Below are 13,099 nucleotides of genomic sequence, written 5' to 3' on the forward strand. Positions count from 1 at the left end.
TTGGACGTTTTCATTTTCTTTAAGAACAAACAAAATATATTTTCAAATCAGGCGGTGACCCAAGCCAGGAATGGAACCTGGGTCCCTGGCGCTGTGAGGCAGCAGTGCTTACCACTGTACCACAGTGCAGGCCCTGTTTAGGATGCTTAGGATGATGAACAACATGAATTCGGTTAAACTCCTGGATTGAGTGGAAATCAGAAACAGAGGATGCTGGAATCTGAATCAAAAACAGAAAATGCTGGAAAATCTCAGGAGATTTTGTGCTTTTGTCGCTTCCAAATCAGCCTAGCTTTGTCTTTCGAGTTCGCTTAGAATCATATAATCACTACAGTACAGAAAGAGGTCACTTGGCCCATCCAAATGCCACCCAGGCCTTATTCCCGTAACCCACACATTTATCCTGCTAATCCCCCTGACACTAAGGGACAATTTAGCATGGCCAATCCACCTAACCCGCACATCTTTGGACTGTGGGAGGAAACCCACACAGACACGGGGAGAAAATGCAAACTCTACACAGGCGGTGACCCAAGCCAGGAATGGAACCTGGGTCCCTGGCGCTGTGAGGCAGCAGTGCTTACCACTGTACCACAGTGCAGGCCCTGTTTAGGATGCTTAGGATGACGAACAACATGAATTCGGTTAAACTCCTGGATTGAGTGGAAATCAGAAACAGAGGCCGGAATTTTACAGGCACGCCCTCCCCTGGAGAACGGCATTCTCCAGTGGCCTTAGGCAGGATCGTACGAAACTCAGGCGGACATGCCGGTAAAATTCCACCCAGAGTCTGAGGAACAACCCAGATTACTAAATTATTGTGCTGTGGAGCAACAGCCCCTAACCCGATATGTACGTTTAACAAGAAAAATTCAATGCTTTTGAAGTACAGATATTACATTTCAAAGCCTTCAACCCATCTCAACTCCTACTTTGAAGTCAACAGAAGTACAATCCTTTCTATTGGGTGGACAGAGTGCTTCCTCCCTCAGCCGTCCAAATTAGGCGCTCATTAATTCCCCTGTCTGTCCCTCGCCTCCGACTTTCCTTGGCTGCTCTCCCAGCTCCTCCTCATCGATTAAATATTCCCTCTCCCCACTGGTCTCTCCACAAAGGGCTCCTCCCAACCTCTTCCCCCATGAGTCTCAGAAGAATCTAAGCTCTTTATAAACAAAAAAAAATTTTTTACTGGTTCAACTTACACCTGAGTTCACCTTCGAACATGTGCCGAGAGTCAAACTAGAACAGTTGTGTCCACAATTAAATTACAGTTTGTCATGCACATTTTGTGCAAACCCAAATACAGCATATCTGAACTGCTCAGCATAAAAAAAATTAAAAATTATGCACATTTATTGTTCAAAACAAAAGGGAAGTTACTCTCATTTCTCCATCTTCTTCCTCTTCCTCAACTCCTCTGATGCCAGAGAACATTGTTACATTTTATTTGGAATTCGCCATGGTAACCCACTAAAGCACCATCACTGCGCCAAGGTCCCGGGTTCAATTCCGGCCTTCACTAACTGTCAGTGTGGAGTTTGCACATTCTCCCCGTGTCTGCGTGGGTTTCCTCCGGGTGCTCCGGTTTCCTCCCACAGTCCGAAAGATGTGCAGGTTAGGTGCATTGGCCATGCTAAACTCTCCCTCAGTGTACCCGAACAAATGCCAGAGTGTGGCAACTAGGGGAATTTCACAGGAACATCATTGCAGTGTTAATGTAAGTCTACTTGTGACTAATAAATAAAATTTTTTTAAAAATGTGGGGTTTAGGTTGATTGGCCATGGTAAATTGCCCCTTAGTGTCGGGGGTAAACACAGGTGGGATTGTTGTTGGTCCAGACTCAATGGGCTGAATGGCCTCCTTCTGCCTGTAGTGGTTCTATTCTATAATTCAATGTATCCTTCCATGTTCACCAGCTGCATGTTCATATATCCATCAACTGACACCAAGTAGCCCTTGTATTCTATTCCCCATTATAATGTCACCATCGCCAGTTTGCCAGTTAAGCCACTGGGTAAAAGTTTTGGATTCAATGGTAAACTCATGGTGAAAGACTGGCTGACGCTGGAATGGTGGCCAAGTCGAGGGTCTTTACTTGCCACACTCAAATCTCACCCACACACACTGGACTCAAACACCCATACACACTGACTTTTCCTGATACCTCAATCAAACATGCCCCATAGCTGATTGTAATCCTCCACTTAAACCTTTGCTTCTACTTGCAATCCTGCCCACACCTCACTCTCACCTGCTGGCGTAACCCTGATATTCATATCCCATCTCACAAATAACACTGCATATCTGGCCTGGGTGGCACAGTGGTTAGCACTGCTGCCTCGCAGCGCCAGGGACCCAGGTTTGATTCCTGGCTTGGGTCACTATCTGTGTGGAGTCTGCACGTTCCCCCACTGTCCGAAAAAGACGTGCTGGTTAGGTGCATTAGCCATGCTAAATTCTCCCTCAGTGTACCCGAACAGGTGTTGGAGTGAGGGAACAAGGGGATTTTCACAGTAGCTTCATTGCAGTGTTAATGTAAGCCACTTGTGACAATAATAAATAGGCTAAACTTATTTCTCCCCTCACAATTCTTTTAACTACTTTTCTGGAAATCGGCAAATGCCACATAATTTTTATTTGCTCACCAACTATTGCAAGGCTGATTACCAAACAGCGCTGGATGCAATGATGCAATCCTCAGGGTTCAAGAGAAGTCTCAAAGAGTCTGTCAACCGGTTAGAATGTAGCAGCTGTGCGGATTAACTTGCTGATTAACTCCGTGCTGGTCGTTATGTTTCACCTGTGATGATTCTGTGTGTTGCAGTTCTTCATATTTTGTGTGATAAATCTGACCTGTTCATATTATGCAGCCTGACTAGAATATTATTCTGCTTTACAAATGCGGCCAACTGATTTTTGTTGCCCAGCACAGAATTCAGTCATAAAACGTGTGCACTGAAATCAGTAAGTTATTATCTTTCTCCTTTTGCTCCCCGTTTTCCACTCCTCAGGCTCGGCATTGTTCTCAGAGTTGTAGAGCAAGTGAGAATCAGTCATCAGTGGTTGAAGCAGAAGCCAAGCCACGGATCTACAAGGTGGTAAATTAGCTTTGTTTCATGAAGGGTTGCCTCCTCTTTATTCCAGTGGGGATTTTGTGTCCCAGAGGACAACCTGCTCAAGATGTGCGCCATCCGAGCTCTAAAAGACACATCTTTCTAATGCTCTCCCTAGAGATCCGCCGCTCTGACAAACAAACATTGCAAGGGCGTTCAATTCACCGTCCTGCCTTATCGCCCAATGTCACAATGACATCCATCACAATGGGAAAAAAATAAACTAAACTGTGACAAAATACCAAATCCTCCTAAAAGATCACACTGGAAAACCAATACTAAAATTCAAGAAGATAAGGTATATTCTAAAAATATGAATTGTGGTGCCGTGTCCTTAATTCATTTTATCATGCAGTACATTTAATTTGAGATCAACTCTAATGCTTTAAAAGTTATAATCTTTTTGTTAAAATGATATTTATTCACCAACTGGTGAGTGGATTGATCTTATCCTGCAAGACTACTTTGTTGTCTGTTAAAGGAAACATGTTGGGTAAATATGTGAATATAAATAATTATTTCTGAGCAATGAGCAAATGAGTTGGGAATTTTTCCAAGGGAAGTCAGTTCCTATGTTTTCCAGAGAACGCGCTACGACAAGGCTTCCTGGGAAATGCCTGCCGAACTACAACCTTCACCACTTGAAAACAACGGCAGGAGGTGCATGGGAACACCCTCACCTCCAAGTTCCCGTCCAAATCACACGATATTCCTTGGGTCAAAATTCTGGAACTCCCCGCCAAGCTAAAGATTGTGGGAGTACCTTCACCGCATGGGCTGCGGCAGTTTAAGAAATGAATCTCCCTGTGAGGGGTTTAGGTAGTCCGGATCCGAAGGGACTATCTTACAAGTCTATATCAGGCTAAGCCACCAAAAGAGGGAAATCTGTTCCTCTGCTAAGACTCAGAATAGCTCTCACGAGGGGAGATTACTCTTCTGTGTCTCAGTTAAACAGTATTTCAATGACTTTCTAATAGGCGATATTTGGATTCGTCACTCATGAGTAAACCCCCTACCTCTGTTGGTCGTGAATCCTTGTCATTTAAGACTTCCTAAATGAGTGTATAGGATCTAAGACTTGTGAGATTAAGACTACACAGTTTATTTCTAATAGTATTTTATCAAAAAATACTCTCAATTGACACATGCAGAATTGTTGAGTTAAAAGTATAAACTGATTAACAGTCCTTTGTTATATGTTAACAAACTAACTTCTCTAAGAGAAGGATACATCTAAACATGGAAAATCTTAAAAGTATCTTATATCAATCTCTAATACATTTCTAAGAAGTTTAATAGAATCATACTTACAAAAACCACGAGGGTCTTTGTTGACGAAGCAGGCTTGCAGAACAGAATTCTTTTGACTGCACTCTTAGCAAGAGTTAGAGTCTGTAGATTCTGCCTGTTTATATACACATTTCTTACTCATTTGGTACTATGGATCCTTTTGTGCGTTTATCTCTTGCACTGAGTAATGTTCTATGGCAAAATATGTTTTATCACCAAGCATGTGATTTAATGTTCTTAGAGTCTGCTTGAATGTCAGGTGCCGAAGATATATAGTCAGACAGGGAGTTTGCGAGAGACACATCTCTACTTTTGTCTGTTTTTAATGTGTCAAGATTCTTAAATAGCCACTATTCCAAATGGTGATATCTTAAACGTCAAAGATTAGTAAGTTTGCTTATTTTATTCTTTACTTGTTATCTGTAGATGTTCTTTCGCACTCTAGTTAGTAGTTATAGTTGCAGGAAGGTAATTAGAAGAATTTATGGGCTGTCAATTCCCAAGGATCTTCAAACCCTGCTTTTGTCTTTTAGTGACTTCATGATCTTGGGTCAGTTAAAGTTTCTTAAGTTGATCCTGACCTTTGAATGACCTGTCTGCTGAAATGGTTTTATTCCACTTTGAATTAAAACACTTGACGTATTAATCTCTGTTGCTTATCGATGCCCTTATTCTCAACCGAATTCTGGGACAGTGTGATATCCATCACAGCCTGCACCACATTCTCAGGGCAATTGGGGATGAGCAGACTTGCCAGCGAAGTCCACATCTTGAGAATGAATTTAATACAAAAAAAATCATTGATACTGGAATGTGGAGTTCAAAGTGTGTTCCTGGATGGTTGAATGAAAATAGAACAGTCTCCCTCATCCCTGCTTCATTATCCTCCGACCTGTGTTCAGGCGGGATGCTAACAACGTATCCCCTGAGCAATGTCCAGTCGATGGTCCACTCAGAAAGTCTGTCCCCATGATTCTGGCAATATCTCATTGAAATAAAACATTTGGTATGCAATTGCCAGACTTCTTATCTGAGGCCTCCTAGGATCTGACCTAAACTCATTTCCAAATCAGGTTACCCCGGATCTCTATAATTAAACATAGAAACACAGAAACCAGAAGCAGAAGGAGGCCATTCAGCCCTTTGATCCTGCTACACCATTCATTTTGATCAGGCTGATCATCAAATTCAACATCCTGAACCCCCCCCTTCCTCCCATATCCCTTGATCCCTTTAACCTCTAGAACTATACATAATTCCTTCTTGAAATCACACAACATTTTGGCCTCATCTACTTTCTATGGGAGTGAATTCCACACATTCACCACTCTCTAGGTGAAGAAATTTCTCCTCACCTCAGCCCTAAAAGGTTTACCCCTTATCCTCAAACTATGACCCCTAGTTCTGGACTCCCCCACCATTGGGAACATTCTTTCTGAATCTACCCTGTCTAACCCTGTTAAAGTTTTATAAATTTCTATGAGATCCCCTCTCACTCTTCTAAACTCCAGTAAATATAATCCTAACCGATTTAGTCTCTCCTCATATGACAGACCTGCCATCCCAGGAATCAGCCTGGTAAACCTTCGCTGTACTCCCTCTGTAGCAAGGACATTCTTCCTCAGATAAGGGCACCAAAACTGCACACAGTACTCCAGGTGTGGCCTCACCAATGCCCTTTATAATTGCAGTAAAACATCCCTATTCTTATTCTCAAATCTTCTCGCTCTGCAGGCCAACATACCATTTGCCTTCTTTACTGCTGCTGTACCTACACACTTACTTTTGAGATTATTACTTGAATGGGTGTAAATTGAAAGAGGTGGTTACTCAGCGACTAATACACGAAGACACCAAGGTCTCACTGACCTAGGGACGGCATGGTGGCATAGTGGTTAGCACTGCTGCCTCACAGCACCAAGGACCCAGGTTCAATTCCTGGCTTGGGTCACTGTCTGTACATTCTCCCCGTGCCTGTGTGGGTTTCCTCCAGGTGCTCCGGTTTCCTCCCAAAGTTGTGCAGGTTAGGTGGATTGGCCATGCTAAATTGCCCCTTAATGTCAGGGGGACGGGCCATGGGGCTTTGGGGATAGGGTCTGGGTGGGATTGTGGTCAGTGCCGACTCAATGAGCTGAATGGCCTCCTTCTGCACTGTAGGATTCTATGAATAATCTGTCTACCCATCATTACTACCAAAGTGGATAACCTCACATTTATCCACATTATACTTAATCTGCCATGCATATGCCCACACACTCCACCTGGGGTTTTTGATTAGGTCTATATTTAGTCCCTCACTGGAGCTATGCCGAGAGATAGTGAGAGCCTGGGGAGTTTCAATGGAAAGAGAAGAAAGACATGCTGGCCATAATATATAATCACCAGATGTCTCTAGCCAATGAAGTGCTTTTGAAGTGCTGCTGTAATGTAGGGAATGGGTATTAAAGTCTTCGAGATGTTTAACAGTACGTGCTGTTCTGCTTTAAATTTAGTGGGGGATTGAAAGAAACTCTACATATTTCTTTCCCCACTGGCAGGAGGATCAGTAAACAAAGAACAAGATTTAATATAACTGACAAAAATAACAGGGAAAATGGGGTAGAGTCTTTTTCAGTGAGTTATGATGACCTCACTGAATCCCTACAGTGCAGAAGGAGGCCATTCAGCCCATTGAGCCCACACCGAGAACAATCCCACTCAGGCCCTATTCCCATAACCCCACGTATTTACCCTGCTAATCCCCCTGATATTAAGCGTCAATTTAGCATGGCCAATCCATTTAACCCGTACATCTTTGGAGTGTGGGAGGAAACCGGAGCACCCGGAGGAAACCCACGCAGACATGAGGAGAACGTGCAAACTCCACACAGTGACCCAAGGCCAGAATTGAACCTGGGTCCCTGACGCTGTGAGGCAACTGTGCCAATCGGCTGTGAAAGATTCAATAGTAACTTTCAAAAGAGAATTGGATACATACTTCAGAAGGAAAATAATGCAGGCTTGTGGAGAAAGAGTTGGGGAGTTGGACTGATTGGGTAGCTCTGACAAAGAGCTGCCCACAAGTACCGGGGAGGCACGGTAGCACAGTGGTTAGCACTGCTGCTTCACAGCGCCAGGTACCCAGGTTTGATTCCCAGCTAGGGTCACTGTCTGTGTGGAATTTGCACATTCTCCCCATGTCTGCGTGGGTTTCCTCCCACATTCTGAAAGACGTGCTGGTTAGGTGCATTGACCCGAACAGGTTCCAGACTGTGGCGACTCGGGGAATTTCACAGTAACTTCATTGCAGTGTTAATGTAAGCCTTACTTGTGACTAATAAATAAACTTAAAAAAAACAATGGGCTGAATGGCCTCAATCTGCACTGTGCAATTCTCTAATCAACATCAACCACTGCTTTCATTTCGGTCAATAGTCAATCTCCTGTCAAAGCTCAGAGCCTGAGTGGGATTGTTGTCGGTGCAGGCTCGATGGGCCGAATGGCCTCCTTCTGCACTGTAGGGATTCTATGATTCCAAGTCATCATAACTCACTGAAAAAGACTCTGTTTCCCTGTTATTTCCCCTGTTATTTTTGTCAATTATCTTAATCTTAATGACAGGTTTATATATTTAAATAGAGGATTCGGAAGACATCACATGGAGTTAACCCATTCCTAAGGAGTTTAATCTGTTTGTGCAAAGAATCATTTGTATTACAGATAGAAAAAGGCCAGAATGATTCAATCATGGAAACAGGCAATGTCGCAACTACACAACTGATCAATGGGCACCATAAACAGAGAGATTGGTGAACTCTCTTGTACTCTAATGAAGGATTAACAGCTGGGGCACTAATGAATGTCTCCCCTTCTCCAGTACAGATTGTTCTGCATTTTGCATCAGGTTGCCAGAATTCACACTTTTACTTTCTTGTCAAAACTATACAAGGGAAGAATGATTCTGTGCGGATTGGGTTAAAGATGTATCATAATGAGAATGGGAGCATAGTCGATGTGAACTCTGCAGCCACATTTGAACAGGCAGAATAACACCAACCATCCTGTCTAGACTTCTCTCTAGAGGAGAATCCACTGAGAGCAGGCAGGGGAGGGGGGGTTGGAATTTGAAACCATCTCATTTAGCCAGTCACCTCTCAGAAGCTCACTCAACCTGTAGCAAACAGATTTCTTGCACACATGCACGCACACTATTTCCATTTAATTGGGCCCCAGAACAAAAGGCAAAGTTGTGACCAGAAATATAGTTGGAAATATGTGATCGAATACACACTTAAGGTGAGAGGAGAGAGATACAAAAGTGTCCAGAGGGGCAATTTCTTCTCACAGAGGGTGGTGAGTGTCTGGAACAAGCTGCCAGAGGTAGTAGTAGAGGCGGGTACAATTTTGTATTTTAAAAAGCATTTAGACAGTTCCATGGGTAAGATGGGTATAGAGGGATATGGGCCAAATGTGGGCAATTGGGACTAGCTTAGGGGTTTAAAAAAAAGGGCGGCATGGGCAAGTTGGGCCGAAGGGCCTGTTTCCATGCTGTAAACCTCTATGACTCTAATACAATTATTTGAAAAATAAGAAAAAAAGATGTGATTGTATGCAGTATTACATGAACCACAATTGTACTGAAGCACCTCAGTGTAATCTGGTCCATGTGGAAAATTTAAGTGTCATTGCACTGTGATGGCCATTTCAAAATGTTTTGTAATGATTAGATGTTTTGTGAATAAAGTATATTTTTGCAAAAAAATAAAGAGATAAAGCAATTGAAATAAAGCTCCCTTGTCATAGTTAAAATGATTGAAATGTGAGGTTAGCCTCTCGTACCAAAGCAAACCCAGCAGCCCATACCTTGAACATAACTTATCACTAACGTCCAAGGAAATCTGCTGTCTTTATCTGATGTGGCCTACCTGTGACTCCAGAGCCATAGCAATGTGTTTGACTCTCAACTGCCCTCCAAGGGCAACTAGGGAAGGGCAATAAATACTACAGTGTCCCACGAATGAATAATCTCATTAAGAATAACCAAATTAATTCTGCCCAATGATAAAGAACCCTGAACAAGGCTCATTAAATTGAGTAGGTGTCTACAGCAAATTATGCAACGTCTCTGTAGTGTAGTGGTTATCACGTTTGCTTTACACGCAAAAGGTCCCTGGTTCAAAACCAGGCAGAGACATTTGGTTGCATTGATAGGAACTTCGCTATTTTAATGTAAATGTGTATCTGGTGCCATTGCAATGGACATTTCGTGTTATTATAATCACCGAAAAGGTGCACGTTGAATTTCTCATTGCAAACATGAAAAAATAACGAGTTAGTTAGCACTTTTGTGGTTAAAAAGAATCGCACCCGCCCGTCAGACAAATGTTGCAGTATCGACTCTTAAGTAGATACATAACAGAATGGAGCAAGCACTGAATAAAATATGCAGGGACAGGTGGTGTAAAGGGGAAAAGTAAATGGTTAAGAAAATGAAGACAATTCTCCTTGTAATTCTCATCACCAATGCTAACAGGGTTGCACTTTGAGGGGGAAACTACAAAAATCATCCTGTACAATTGGACTTTTTTAAAAAAGGGTTAATGATGAGCTATGGTCTTTTAGCAACCTTATCTCACCATTCTGGTCTCCCCCACCTTTTCTCCAGCCTGTTTATTCACACAATTACACTCCTGCACAGCAGCTCTCAGTAAGGTAACCGAATTCAGCATAATATATATGAATATAACCTCACACAGTAAAATACTCACAGGTCTATTCGCAACTGTAATCCTAGCTTGGGAGCTGCGCCTGCACTCATCCTGCGATGCTCTGCATCCCATGCAACCACAAACTATCATGGGATTGTACACTTACTTCATCGGCGCATGGGTTAATGCAATTTAATAGGGCGAGAGCTGTTTCCCAATTGAGAAGATAGTCTCAGCGAAAGGTGTTCGTCGAACCTTGACTAACTTGGAGGTTCAGAATCGCATGCATCATTTCTGCCGGAGATGTGCACATGACAACGTGGCCCACGTTGACTTGATTGCATCAGAACATTTGCAAAGAAATGAAAGATAACATTCTGCCCAAACACATTTCCTTTTGAAGATGATGTCTTATACAGCAGCTTTGGCCACGTGTTTGTAAATCTGGAAGTTCGAAATGTGCCCTTCACCAGACTGACATTATTTGGAGGAATTCTTCACTCTTCTATTCCTTCCTGCTGCTGTTTTCACCCCCCTTCAGATTGTTGGTTTCCCTCTCACCTGTCCAGATTCGCCTCTTTCCATTGAAATTAAAGCAAAATACTGCGGATGCTGGAATCTGAAACAAAAACAGAAAAATGCTGGAACACCTCAGCAGGTCTGACAGCATCTGTGGTGGGAGAATAGAGCCAACGTTTGGAGTCTGGATGACCCTTCGACTAAGGGTCATCTAAACTCAAAACATTGGCTTTAGTCTCTCTCCACAGATGCTGTCAGACCTGCTGAGATTTTCCAGCAATTTTCTGTTTTTTGCTCCTCTTTCTATTTGCTGTTTCCCCAAATGCCTCGGCTGTTCACACACTCTTTATTTCCTTTCCCAATTTCTGGCATTTTGTCCCCTCCCATTGCCTCATATTAACACTTCTCCAGTCATTAACATTCTCCTTTTAAACAATTTTGAATTTTCAATTTTTTTTTACTGTATCCTTAGAAGCCATTACTCAGAATGGACCAGGCAAACCCAAATCCATTCCTTGCTTACTCCAAAAACCAAATCCAAAATTCAAATTGAATCCAATCCATGGAACCCCACTAGATCCAAGCTGACTAGATCCAAGCTGACAAGATAAGACATTGCATCTTGGGCTTGATCCAACACTGCACCTTAGCCAATAGGCCAAGAAGTGTACTTTACATGTGTTCTTTTATGTGTGTATGCGTGGATGTTATCTTTCCTCTCTCCCTTGTTTTGGTCCTTCTTAAATGTCTATCTCTTTGTTAATGGTCCTACCATCTTTACCAACCTATCCCCCTCCCCCCATTACCCTCTCTCCCCCCCAACCAGGTAAACCTGTTGCCTTGAACTTATTGCTAGATTAGAGTCTCACCCAGTCTCATCCGGTTCAGCCCTGGACTGAGACCCAAAATACAAGGGCATCTGTACCAGGAATGCCTGAGTTAACAAAGTTGCCTTAGCACGGAACACACATGTTGGTATGTTATAGCAGGGTGAATTATTGTGGAATTCTCAAATATCGGCCTTTGGAGATCTTAGCAAGATTTCTAGAGTAAAGTGTTGATATATTTAAAGTATGTATTTACTTAAGTCTACATCACCTGCTTTAAAAATACATGTGTTTTACTGAAGCCACTTATAGGTTACAGCTTATACATGAGATTATAAATAGTAACTAAAGCTAATCGTAACATGTCAATAACATTGTCTTAATTCATGGAACTTTTAGGTGGTACAGTGGCACAGTGGTTAGCAGTGCTGTCTCACAGAAAAGGGACCTGGGTTTGAATCCCAGCTTGGGTGACTGTCTGTGCGGAGTCTGCACATTCTCCCTGTGTCTGCGTGGGTTTCTTCCGGGTGCTCCGGTTTCCTTCCTCAGTCCGAAAAGCGTGCAGGTTAAGTGCATTGGCTGTGCTAAATTCTGCCTCAGCGTACCCGAACAGGCACTGGGGTGTGGCGACTAGGGAATTTTCACAGTAACTTCATTGCAGTGTTAATGTAAACCTACTTGTGGCACTAATAATAAAATAAGCTTTAATCCCACCACCTTCTCAAGGGCAATTAAGAATGGGCAATAAATGCTGGCCCAGCCCACAACTCCCATATCCTGTCAGCTAAAAAACAGCAAAGCTTATTGAGAGATACTCAAACAAATATATGGAAAAAAATTGATACTCACAAATTCCAATGTAGTTCGTTAGAATAGTACCTCTGTTTTGCCTGAGGGGATTTGGACTCCTTTAGCGATATAAAATTGTTGGATTGAATCTGTCTTGCGAGTTGTCAGTATTTTAATAAAATGTCTTTGAGCTGTATTCCTCACTGTCTTTAATTGTTCTTTGCTTTTTCTGTTGATGAAAACCAAATCTTATCTCTCAAAGCGACCTTGGTTTATAAAGTTCCAATTCATGAAGATGTTAGAGTCCAGACATACTCCTGGAGATTCTGGCTACATTCCAATTTCTCATAGCCTGAAGACCTTGTTTATTTAACATAGATTGGCATTAGTTCAAATTAGCAGCCATTGTCATGTCCAGTAGCTTTTATGTCAATGCTGCCATTTTGGGCACAGTGGTTAGCACTGCTGCCTCACAGTGTCAGGATCTCAGGTTCGATTCCCGGCTTGAGTCAATGCCTGTGTGGAGTTTGCATGTTCTCCCCGTGTCTGCGTGGGTTTCCTCCGGGTGCTTCAGTTTCCTCCCACAGTCCGAAAGACGTGCCAGTTGGGTGCATTGGCCGTGCTAAATTCTCCCTCAGTGTACCCGAACAGGCGCCGGACTGTGGCGACTCGGGGATTTTCACAGTAACTTCATTGCAGTGTTAATGTAAGCCGACTTGTGGCATTAATAATATAAACTTTAATCCCAGTTTTAGCTCAAGAAGGCAGCTCACCACCACTTTCTCAAGGGCAATTAGGAATGGGCAATAGGTGCTGGCCTCGCCAATGACACCCACATCCTGTAAGCTAAAAAACAGCAAAGCTTATTGAGAG

The 13,099-nt window shown here is 42.8% G+C and overlaps 1 non-coding gene and 1 pseudogene across 1 annotated transcript; one reads left to right on the plus strand and one right to left on the minus strand.

Annotated features, from left to right (window-relative positions):
• Nucleotides 1–1,739: 1,739 nt before the first annotated feature.
• LOC144491550 (small nuclear ribonucleoprotein F pseudogene) lies at nucleotides 1,740–2,168 on the minus strand (annotated as a pseudogene).
• A 7,336-nt stretch (nucleotides 2,169–9,504) lies between these two features.
• Nucleotides 9,505–9,577, plus strand: trnav-uac (transfer RNA valine (anticodon UAC)). Its single transcript has one exon. It is a non-coding gene; the product is annotated as a tRNA-Val (tRNA).
• Nucleotides 9,578–13,099: the final 3,522 nt, after the last annotated feature.

The sequence above is a fragment of the Mustelus asterias genome, chromosome 1, assembly GCF_964213995.1.
Source record: "Mustelus asterias chromosome 1, sMusAst1.hap1.1, whole genome shotgun sequence".
NCBI lineage: Eukaryota > Metazoa > Chordata > Chondrichthyes > Carcharhiniformes > Triakidae > Mustelus > Mustelus asterias.